At 44.5% G+C, this 12,487-nt stretch overlaps 1 non-coding gene across 1 annotated transcript; it reads right to left on the reverse strand.

Moving 5' to 3' along the window:
- Positions 1-6,441: 6,441 nt before the first annotated feature.
- trnaf-gaa (transfer RNA phenylalanine (anticodon GAA)) lies at positions 6,442-6,514 on the reverse strand. The gene has a single exon. It is a non-coding gene; the product is annotated as a tRNA-Phe (tRNA).
- Between the last annotated feature and the right edge of the window lie 5,973 nt (positions 6,515-12,487).

Here is a 12,487-nt window from a genome sequence, read left to right on the forward strand (position 1 = left end):
GCTTGGATAATACTCGCCAGCCTACCAGTATCGGACTGTCTCTCCACTACAACGCCGGATTCCTGCCGTAATCCCTGGACCATTACTCCTGATCTTCACATCTAGCTAGCTGCCACCGAGTGACCCAGTACTGAAGCTATCCCTGAGGCCCACCTCCCGGCCTACTCAGTTGTTCACCCCAACCCCACCCAAACACGGCTAGAACCCACTACTCCACCGGATCCTTTCTGTAAGCTCTGGACCTTGGCACCAGATCACCGCTGCTACCGAGTGGCTATAGTGGCTAACACCCCATGCCCTGAAGCTAGCACCAGGTAGCCGTGAGCCAGGCGCATCCCCCGGCTAGCAAACTAAATTACTACATCTACAATACCTCTTTCGCCATCTGGCTTGGATCCTTTGTCGACACGGCACCCCGCCACACCACCACGACTGGTCTGCCGACGAATACTCCATCCGCTGTGCCTCCAACCGGCCTCCGACGGACGTCGGAGCAGACGCTTCTACTAGCCCCAGGCTACTAACTTTAAGCGCCGTGTCGCCCGCGTGCTAGCGTAGTAGCGACTACTCCGCGGCCTCCCTGTTCCATCTACATAGCTGATGCCTGCTGAACTGTCCATTAATCACGGTACTCCATTCTGTTTATTATTTGTTTATCTGTCGGCCCCAGCCTCTGACTCAGGCTGTGTGTGTAGTTAACCGACCCTCTCTGTCCTGTCATCGCCATTTTACCTGTTGTTGTTGTTGTTGTTTTAGCTGATCAGCTGTTGTCTCACCCGTTGTTGCCTAGCTAGCTCTCCCAATCAACACCTGTGATTACTTTATGCCTCGCTGTGTGTCTCTCTCAAATGTCAATATGCCTTGTATACTGTTGCTTAGGTTAGTTATTGTTTTAGTTTACAATGGAGCCCCTAGTTCCACTCAACATACCTCTGTTACCTCCTTTGTCCCACCTCCCACACATGCGATGACCTCACCCATTATAACCAGCATGTCCAAAGATACAACCTCTCTTATCATCACTCAGTGCCTGGGATTACCTCCGCTGTACCTGCACCCCACCATACCCCTGTCTGCACATTATGCCCTAAATCTATTCTACCATGCCCCAGAAATCCGCTCCTTTTATTCTTTGTCCCCAACGCTCTAGGCGGCCAGTTTTGATATCCTTTAGCCGTACCCTCATCCTACTCCTCCTCTTTTCCTCGGGTGATGTGGAGGTAAACCCAGGCTCTGCATGTCCCCAGGCACCCTCATTTGTTGACTTCTGTGATCGCAAAAGCCTTGGTTTCATGCATGTCAACATCAGAAGCCTCCTCCCTAAGTTTGTTTTACTCACTGCTTTAGCACACTCCGCCAACCCTGATGTCCTTGCCGTGTCTGAATCCTGGCTTAGGAAGGCCACCAAAAATTCTGAGATTTCCATACCCAACTACAACATTTTTCATCAAGATAGAACTGCCAAAGGGGGACGAGTTGCAATCTACTGCAGAGATAGCCTGCAAAGTTCTGTCATACTATCCAGGTCTATACCCAAACAGTTCGAACTTCTAATTTTAAAAATGAATCTCTCCAGAAATAAGTCTCTCACTGTTGCCGCCTGCTATCAACCCCCCTGCGCTCCCAGCTGTGCCCTGGACACCATTTGTGAATTGATCGCCCCCCATCTAGCCTCAGAGTTCGTTCTGTTAGGTGACCTAAACTGGGATATGCTTAACACCCCGGCAGTCCTACAATTTAACCTAGATGCCCTCAATCTCACACAAATCATCAAGGAACCCACCAGGTACAACCCCAAATCCGTAAACATGGGCACCCTCATAGACGATATCCTGACCAACTTGCCCTCCAAATACACCGCTGTTTTCAATCAGGATCTCAGCGATCACTGCCTCATTGCCTGTATCCGCTATGGGTCCGCGGTCAAACGACCACCCCTCATCACTGTCAAACGCTCCCTAAAACACTTCTGCAAGCAGGCCTTTCTAATTGACCTGGCCCGGGTATCCTGGAAGGATATTAACCTCATCCCGTCAGTCGAGGATGCCTGGTCATTCTTTAAAAGTAATTTCCTCACCATCTTAGATAAGCATGCCCCGTTCAAAAAATGCAGAACTAAGAACAGATATAGCCCTTGGTTCACTCCAGACCTGACTGCCCTTGAACAGCACAAAAACATCCTGTGGCGGACTGCAATAGCATCGAATAGTCCCCATGATATGCAACTGTTCAGGGAAGTCAGGAACCAATACACGCAGTCAGTCAGGAAAGCAAAGGCTAGCTTTTTCAAGCAGAAATTTGCATCCTGTAGCTCTAACTCCAAAAGGTTTTGGGACACTGTAAAGTCCATGGAGAACAAGAGCACCTCCTCCCAGCTGCCCACTGCACTGAGGCTAGGTAACACGGTCACCACCGATAAATCCATGATAATCAAACATTTCAATAAGCATTTCTCAATGGCTGGCCATGCCTTCCTCCTGGCTACTCCAACCCCGGCCAACAGCTCCGCCCCCCTGCAGCTACTCGCCCAAGCCTCCCCAGCTTCTCCTTCACCCAAATCCAGATAGCAGATGTTCTGAAAGAGCTGCAAAACCTGGACCCGTACTAATCAGCTGGGTAAGACAATCTGGACCCTCTCTTTCTAAAACTATCCGCTGCCATTGTTGCAACCCCTATTACCAGTCTGTTCAACCTCTCTTTTGTATCGTCCGAGATCCCTAAAGATTGGAAAGCTGCCGCGGTCATCCCCCTCTTCAAAGGGGGTGACACACTAGACCCAAACTGTTACAGACCTATTTCCATCCTGCCCTGCCTATCCAAAGTCTTCGAAAGCCAAGTTAATAAACAGATCACTGACCATTTCGAATCCCACCGTACCTTCTCCGCTGTGCAATCCGGTTTCCGAGCCGGTCACGGGTGCACCTCAGCCACGCTCAAGGTACTAAATGATATCATAACCGCCATCGATAAAAGACAGTACTGTGCAGCCGTCTTCATCGACCTGGCCAAGGCCTTCGACTCAGTCAATCACCGTATTCTTATCGGCAGACTCAATAGCCTTGGTTTTTCTAACGACTGCCTCGCCTGGTTCACCAACTACTTTGCAGACAGAGTTCAGTGTGTCAAATCGGAGGACATGTTGTCCGGACCTCTGGCAGTCTCTATGGGGGTACCACAGGGTTCAATTCTCGGGCCGACTCTTTTCTCTGTATATACCAATGATGTCGCTCTTGCTGCGGGCGATTCCCTGATCCACCTCTACGCAGATGACACCATTCTATATACTTCTGGCCATTCCTTGGACACTGTGCTAACTAACCTCCAAACGAGCTTCAATGCCATACAACACTCCTTCTGTGGCCTCCAACTGCTCTTAAACACTAGTAAAACCAAATGCATGCTTTTCAACCGTTCGCTGCCCGCACCCGCCCACCGACTAGCATTTCCACCCTGGACGGTTCCGACCTAGAATATGTGGACCACTACAAATACCTAGGTGTCTGGCTAGACTGTAAACCCTCCTTCCAGACTCACATTAAACATCTCCAATCCAAAATCAAATCTAGAACCAACTTTCTATTTCGCAACAAAGCCTCCTTCACTCACACAGCCAAACTTACCCTAGTAAAACTGACTATCCTACCGATCCTCGACTTCGACGATGTCATCTACAAAATAGCTTCCAATACTCTACTCAGCCAACTGGATGCAGTCTATCACAGTGCCATCCGTTTTGTTACCAAATGACCTTATACCACCCATCACTGCGACCTATATGCTCTAGTCGGCTGGCCCTCGCTACATATTCGTCGCCAGACCCACTGGCTCCAGGTCATCTATAAGACTATGCTTGGTAAAGCTCCACCTTATCTCAGTTCACTGGTCACGATAACAAGACTCACCCGTAGCACACGTTAGCAGGTATATCTCACTGATCATCCCCAAAGCCAACACCTCATTTGGCCGCCTTCCATTCCAGTTCTCTGCTGCCAGTGACTGGAACGAATTGCAAAAATCACTGAAGTTGGAGACTTTTATTTCCCTCACCAACTTTAAACATCAGCTATCTGAGCAGCTAACCGATCGCTGCAGCTGTACATTGCCCACCCTATCTACCTACCTCATCCCTTTACTGTTTTTATTTTATTTACTTTTCTGCTCTTTTTGCACACCAGTATCTCTACATGCACATCTTCATATGCTCATGTATCACTCCAGTGTTAATCTGCTAAATTGTAATTATTTGCTCCTATGGCCTATTTATTGCCTACCTCCTCATGCCTTTTGCATGAGGAGTATATAGACTTTCTGTATATAGACTTTCTGTTTTCTACTGTATCATTGACTTGTTTATTGTGTTATTGGCTTGTTTGTTTACTCCATGTGTAACTCTGTGTTGTTGTCTGTGTCACACTGCTTTGCTTTATCTTGGCCAGGTCGCAGTTGTAAATGAGAACTTGTTCTCAACTTGCCTACCTGGTTAAATACATGTGAAATAAAAAAAATATAAAAATATATATATATATATATATATATATATATATATATATTTAGGCATAACCTTTACTAAGGATCAGAAGTCTAGAGGCTTACTAAATTTTAACCCTCTTATTAAAGAAACACAGAAGAAGCTAAATCGATGGCTACAGAGGGACTTATCTTTAAGAGGAAGAGTCCTTATAACCAAGGCTAAAGGTATCTCTAGGCTAACATATGGCGCTCTATCTTGACGGTAAAATAAGCAAGGAGATAGACCAGATGGTTTTCATCTTTCTGTGGAAAAACCGTACCCATTACATTAGGAAAACTGTTGTAATGAACACTTATGAGTATGGTGGGCTGAATTTTCTGGACTTTACTACCTTAAATAATACTTTTATGATCCTTTGGATAAAACAATTCCTAAGAAGACCCACTTCTATGTGGAATTGTATTCCTCGTCATGTCTTCTCTACTTTTGGTGGCCTTAACTTCATGTTGGATTGCAATTATAATATTGACAAAGTTCCAGTGAAACTTTCTGCTTTTCATCAGCAGGTTTTCTTGTCATGGTCCTTAATTTCTAAGCATAATTTTTCTCCACACAGATATTTTATATGGAATAATCAGGATATATTGTATAAAATTACTTCTTTGTTTTCAGAATATTGGTTCCGAAATAATATCCTATTGTTGAGCCAACTTGTAAATGCAGAGGGTTTTTTACTTAGTTATACGGAATTCTTATCACTTTACAAGGTCTTTGTAACACCTAAAGATTTTGCAATTGTTTTAGATGCCATTCCCTCAGGTGTTGCTTTATTATTCAGGAACGTGTCAAGACCTGACCCTCAGAGTCTACCTTCCATTAACCCTGTTGACTCATCAGTAGGAAAGATTTGTTTATCTTTTGGTCCATTCAACAACAGAGCGAACCTTGAACCTTGTTTCAGCAGGATGTTGTATCTATACCTTATGTCATGCCTTATTGGAATGGTTTGATTGATAATATCTGTTGGAAAAAAGTGTGGATGTTGCTTATTTATTAACAAAATTAAGGAAGTTTCCTTTAAAATTGTTCATAAATATTATCCTGCCAACCACTAAATGAAGAAGTTTAAGGAAAACATCAACTCAAATTGTACCTTTTGTAATGACCACCCAGAAACGGTGTTGCATCTTTTTTGGCATTGTATTCATGTAAGGAAACTGTGGCAAGACATCAGTAGATTTATAAGTGAACACATTTATGAAGATCTTACACTATTGTGGAGAGATGTACTGCTTGGATTCTTTACCTACGATAGAAATAAGCTGAAACAATTTTATGTAATTAATTTCATTATTCGTTTGGCCAAATTTCATATTCACAAATGTAAATTTACAAACAAAACACCACATTTTATTACCTTACAAAAAGAAATGTAACTATATTTTAAGACAATTAAATACTCTACTAACAAAAAAGCTGTCAGAATTATAAGTGTATGTATGTCCCTTAAGGTCATTGTGTAATGTGATATTGTACCCCGAAGCCCAATTGTCCTTTGTATACTATTTATATATACTTGTGTTCCCACATGTACTTCCTGTATGGATTTACTGTTAATAAAAAAAAGATTATAATAATTATTAAAAAAATATATATATATACCAAAAAAATTTAAAATAAAAATATTGGATTGACCTGTTTAGTTTGCTTCCAAGCGTTCCCATAAATCTCGCGATGTTGCGTCTCGGTTTAGAAACTCTGTGTTTAAAACGTCATTGTTCCATCCATATACGGGCCGGGTGTTGTGAATATAAAGTGAGATCAGAAAGAGAGAGGCAGTCTTTCTATGTAGCTGGCATCAACGCAGGTAGTGCAAAATAAAGTCAAAACACCTATCAGATATCGTACCGGTGTTTTGCAAGCATTAAAAGGACAGTTCCGCGAGACTCTGCTACACAGGAAAAACTAACTGCCGAAACCCGGGATCGAACCAGGGACCTTTAGATCTTCAGTCTAACGCTCTCCCAACTGAGCTATTTCGGCCACAATTCAAAAGACATACAACTGCGATCACCAAGTCCACATTTTGATATTTTACATTAACGTTACATTCCCACGGATTCTGGAAGAGTATACGTTATAAATGCCTCATGAGCTTAGTTCAACTGTCTTACCCCATCAGAACCCAGAATATAAGCTTGTTTTACTTAATTGTTTGTACACAATGTCATTGTAAACAAGCAGTGTAAAGCCTCAAAACATGGTTTATGTTGATGTCATGGCTCTGGCTATGAATTTTAGAGTGAATACATTTCTCCAGTCCCATGCATCAGCTTTTTACCAAAACAATGGAAGGGTTTTACCAAAACAGTGGAAGGGTCATCGCTCTGATATTTTTTGAATGGCAGAGTTCCCCTTAAACATCGAAAATAGGTTTGGTAATGTACCCAGGGACGCAACTTTGGTTTTAGAAGTGCGTGGCCATAATAAAAGAATACAAAATTATAACATATATTTTTTAGGGGGTAGATCAGCTTTAATATTGCAGATAGATTGAGTACACCACATCAGTCACCAGCTTTGTCAATAAGTACATCGATGATGTCTTCCCAAAAGTGACCGTATGTACATACCCCAACCAGAAGCCATGGATTACAGACAACATCTGCACCGGGCTAAAGGGTAGAGCTGCCACTTTCAAGGAGAGGGACTCTAACCCGGACGCTTATAAGAAATCCAGTAACGCCCTCCGACGAACCATCAAACAGGCAAAGTGTCAATACAGGACTAAGATTGAATCCTATTACACCGGCTCTGAGGCTCATCGGATGTGCCAGGTCTTGCAAACTATTATGGACTACAAAGGGAAGCCTGGCCGCAAGCTGCCCAGTGACACGAGCCTACCAGACAAGTTAAATTACTTCTATGCGCGCTTCAAGGCAAGCAACACTGAAGCATGCATGAGAGCACCAGCCGTTCGGGACTACAAATAGGCTCGCGATAACTCCTGATGAAGTTGGGTAGATGATATTCAGAGCTTAAATAGCCAAATTGATTAGTCACAGGAATCAGGACTAATAAAGCCAATGCAATGGCCTGTTTTACAAAAGGTGGGCCTACCACATGGATGGGCATTCATAAAATGTAATTTCAGGCAACACTGTGGGCTACACCTCAGTAAGCACGGACTGACGCCTTTTGGAGGTCTTTTTTTGGTGCAATTCCGGACCGGCCTTGATTTCCACAGCCATGGACATTGGTTTTTGGTCCGATTCGGAGCAGCCTTGATTTGGACCAAACATAGACATCTATAAATGACTTATTTTCTACTTTCATTGAGAACCAAAAATGAGCCTGATTTCAACATTCAGAAAATACATATTTTCAGCGTCTGTAAAATACGGATTTTCAAAATCTGGAAAATAAGTATTTTCAACTTTCGTTCAGAACCAAAAATGTACTTGATTTCAACATCCTGAAAATATGTGTTTTTTTTACACCCGGAAAAGATGCCTTTTCAACATTCTTGAAAATATGTATTTTTAACATACGGAAAATACCTTTTCACCTTTCATTTAGAACCTAAATTTAATCTAACTTCAACGTCTGGAAAAGACATATTTTAGACGTCTTTTCAACTTAATTTTGCTCACTGGGACTGTTCTATTTTTTTTTAAGTGCCGTAATTTTTTGGTTTTGCCTATGGCGGCAGAACGCTAAGGACCGGTCCTGGGTCTACTCATACAGAGGGGCGCTGTTTCGCTAACTCGGATGCTTTCTCCGGTGAGATACACTCATCCTCTTGCGAATTGAAGGAAAATTATGAAACATAGAGAGACGAAAGATAACATATTTTGGGGAGAAGCCTGGCTTCCCTTGGCCTCCATGAATACACACCACTGTAATTAAGGTCAATAATTTATTTATTTTTATTTCACCTTTATTTAAACAGGTAGGCCAGTTGAGAACAAGTTCTCATTTACAACTGCGACCTGGCCAAGATAAAGCAAAGCAGTGCGACAAAAACAACACAGAGTTACACATGGGATAAACAAACGTACAATCAATAACACAATAGAAAAACAAAAACAAATATGGGGATGGGCTAGGTAGTTGGTTGGATGGGCTATTTACAGATGGGCTGTGTACAGCTGCAGCGATCGGTAAGCTGCTCTGACAGCTGATGCTTAAAGTTACCGAGGGAGATATAAGTCTCCAACTTCAGTTATTTTTGCAATTTGTTCCAGTCATTGGCAGCAAAAGGAGGTGTTGGCTTTGGGGATGACCAGTGAAATATACCTACTGGAGCGAGTGCTACGGGTGGGTGTTGCTATGGTGACCAGTAAGCTGAGATAATGCGGAGCTATACCTAGCAAAGATTTGTAGATGACCTGGAACCAGTGGGTTTGGTGACGAATATCTAGCGAGGACCAGCCAACGAGAGCATACAGGTCGCAGTGGTGGGTAGTATATGGGGCTTTGGTGACAAAACGGATGGCACTGGGATAGACTGCATCCAATTTGCTGAGTAGAGTGTTGGAGGCTATTTTGTAAATGACATCGCCGAAGTCAAGGATCAGTAGGGTAGTCAGTTTTACGAGGGTATGTTTGGCAGCATGAGTGAAGGAGGCTTTATTGCGAAAAAGGAAGCCGATTCTAAATGTAACTTTGGATTGGAGATGCTTAATGTGAGTCTGGAAGGAGAGTTTACAGTCTAGCCAGACACCTAGGTATTTATAGTTGTCCACATATTCTAGGTCAGAACCGTCCAGAGTAGTGATGCTAGTCGGGCGGGAGGGTGCGGGCAGCGATCGGTTGAAGAGCATGCATTTCGTTTTACGAGCATTTAAGAGCAGTTGGAGGTCACGGAAGGACAGTTGTATGGCGTTGAAGCTCATTTGGAGGTTTGTTAACACAGTGTCCAAAGAATGGCCAGATGTATACAGAATGGTGTCGTCTGCGTAGAGGTGGATCAAAGAATCACCCGCAGCAAGAGCGACATCATTGATATATGCAGAGAAAAGAGTCGGCCCGAGAATTGAACCCTGTTGCACCCCCATAGAGACTGCCAGGGGTCTGGACAACAGGCCCTCCGATTTGACACACTGAACTCTATCTGAGAAGTAGTTAGTGAACCAGGCGAGGCAGTCATTAGAGAAACCAAGGCTGTTGAGTCTGCCGATAAGAATACGGTGATTGACAGATTTGAAAGCCTTGGCCAGGTTGATGAAGACGGCTGCACAGTACTGTCTTTTATCAATGGCGGTTATGATATTATTTAGGACCTTGAGCGTGGCTGAGGTGCACCCGTGACCAGCTCGGAAACCAGATTGCATAGCAGAGAAGGTACGGTGGGATTCGAAATGTTCGGTGATATGTTGGTTCACTTGGCTTTCAATGACGTTAGAAAGGCAGGGCAGGATGGATATAGGTCTGTAACAGTTTGGGTCTAGAGTGTCTCCCCCTTTCCAATCTTTGGGAATCTCAGACGATACGAAAGAGAGTTTGAACAGACTAGTAATAGGGGTTGCAACAATGGCGGCGGATAATGTTAGGAAGAGAGGGTCAAGATTGTCTAGCCCAGCTGATTTGTAGGGATCCAGATTTTGCAGCTCTTTCAGGACATCAGCCTTCTGGATTTGGGTGAAGGAGAAGCGGGGGGGCTTGGGCCAGTTGCTGCGGGGGGCACAGAGCTGTTGGCCGGGGTTGGGGTAGCCAGGTTGAAAGCATGGCCAACCGTAGAGAAATGCTTATTGAAATTCTCGATTATTGTGGATTTATCAGTGGTAACAGTGTTTCCTAGTCTCAGTGCAGTGGGCAGCTGGGAAGAGGTACTCTTATTCTCCATGGACTTTATGGTGTCCCAAAACTTTTTGGAATTAGTGCTGCAGGATGCAAATTTCTGTTTGAAAAAGCTAGCCTTTGCTTTCCTAACTGACTGTGTGTATTGGTTCCTGATTTCCCTGAAAAGTTGCATATCGCGGGGACTATTCGAAGCTAGTTCTGTACGCCATAGGGTGTTTTTGTGCTGTTCAAGGGCAGTCAAGTCTGGAGTGAACCAAGGGCTATATCTGTTCTTAGTTCTACATTTAAGATGGTGAGGAAAGCACTTTTAAAGAACAATCTTGCACCCTCTACTGACGAGATGAGGTCAATATCCTTCCAGGATACCCAGGCCAGGTCGATTAGAAAGGCCTGCTCGCAGAAGTGTTTCAGGGAGCATTTGACAGTGATGAGAGGTGGTCGTTTGACCACGGACCCATAACGGGTGCAGGCAATGAGGCAGTGATTTGCTGAGATCCTGGCTGAAAACAGCAGAGGTGTATTTAGAGGGCAAGCTGGTCAGGATGATATCTATGAGGGTGCCCATATTTTCAGATTTGGGGTTGTACCTGGTAGGTTCCTTGATAATTTGTGTGAGACTGAGGGCATCTATCTTAGATTGTAGGACGGTCGGGGTGTTAAGCATGTCCCAATTTAGGTCACTTAGCAGTACAAACTCTGATGATAGATGGGGGGAAATCAATTCACATATGGTGTCCAGGGCACAGCTGAGCTGAGGGGGGTCTATGACAAGCGGCAACAGTGAGGGACTTATTTCTGGAGAGATGGATCTTTAAAAGTAGAAGCACGAACTGGGCTTCAGGCATAGACCTGGATAGTATGACAGAACTCTGCAGGCTATCTCTACAATAGATTGCAATTCCGCCCCCTTTAGCAGTTCTGTCTTGATGGAAAATGTAATTGGGGATGGAAATTCCAGAATTTTTGGTGGCATTCCTAAGCCAGGATTCAGACACGACTAGGACATCAGGGTTGACAGAGTGTGCTAAAGCAGTGAATAAAGCAAACTTAGGGAGGAGGCTTCTGATGTTAACATGCATGAACCCAAAGCTTTTACGGTTGCAGAAGTCAACAAATGAGAGTACCCGGGGACACACAGGGCCTGGGTTAACCTCTACATCACCAGAGGAACAGAGGAGGAGTAGAATGAGGGTACGGCTAAAGGCTATAAGAACTGGTCATCTAGTGCTTTGGGAACAGAGAATAAAAGGAGCAGATTTCTGTGTGGTAAGGTAGATTCAAGGCATAGTGTACAGACAAGGGTATGGTAGGGTGCGAGTACAGTGGGGGTAAACCTAGGCATTGAGTGACGATGAGAGAGGTTGCACCTCTGGAGGCGCCAGTTAAGCTAAGTGCGGTCTCTACATGTGTGGGGGGTTGGACAAGGGGGCTATGTTGAGCAGGACTAGTGGTTCCGCAGTAACTGCCCTAAACAAGGCATATTGACATTAGAGAAAGGCATAAAGCAATCACAGGTGTTGATTGGGAGAGCTAAGACAACAACTGGTAAGACAACAACGGGTAAACAGCTAGGACAACAACAACAACGGGTAAATGAATGGGCAGAGAGGGTCAGTTAGCTACACACAGGGCCTGAGTTCGAGGCTGGGGCCGACAGCTAAACAAAATGAAGTACCGTGTTAATGAACAGTCCAGCAGGCATCAGCTGTGTAGCCGAGTGATCATATGGTCCAATGAGCAGCAATAGATGAAACAGGGAGCCGTTCGGTAGCAGATTACTACGATAGGCGAGCGGGAGACACAGTGTTCAGGAAGCTAGCAGGCCGGGTCTAGCAGAAGGATCATCACCAACATCTGTTATGCAGAGGCCGGTTGAGAGCACATCAGCCGAATTAAGCCAGCAGACCAGCAGACCAGTCGTGATGGATCGGCGCGGCTCTGTGTCGACAAAGGTTCCAGGCCAATTGGCAAGAGAGGTATTGTAGGTGGTGTACTTCGTTTGCTAGCCGGGAGATGGGCCTAGCTCGAGGCTAACTGGTGCATGCTTCTGGACAAGGGTGTTAGCCCCAATAGCCACTTGGTAGCAACTAGCTAGCTGCGAAGGTCCGGTGTAATTAGTAAGGAACTCCTCTCACGTGAGTGTTTAGGTTTTAATTGAAAAGCCCTCCGTGGAATGAGTATGACACGCCTGCCTTAAAGGTTAACTCTCAA

This window comes from Salmo salar, chromosome 13 (assembly GCF_965601325.2).
Source record: "Salmo salar chromosome 13, fSalSal1, whole genome shotgun sequence".
NCBI classification, from domain to species: Eukaryota; Metazoa; Chordata; class Actinopteri; order Salmoniformes; family Salmonidae; genus Salmo; species Salmo salar.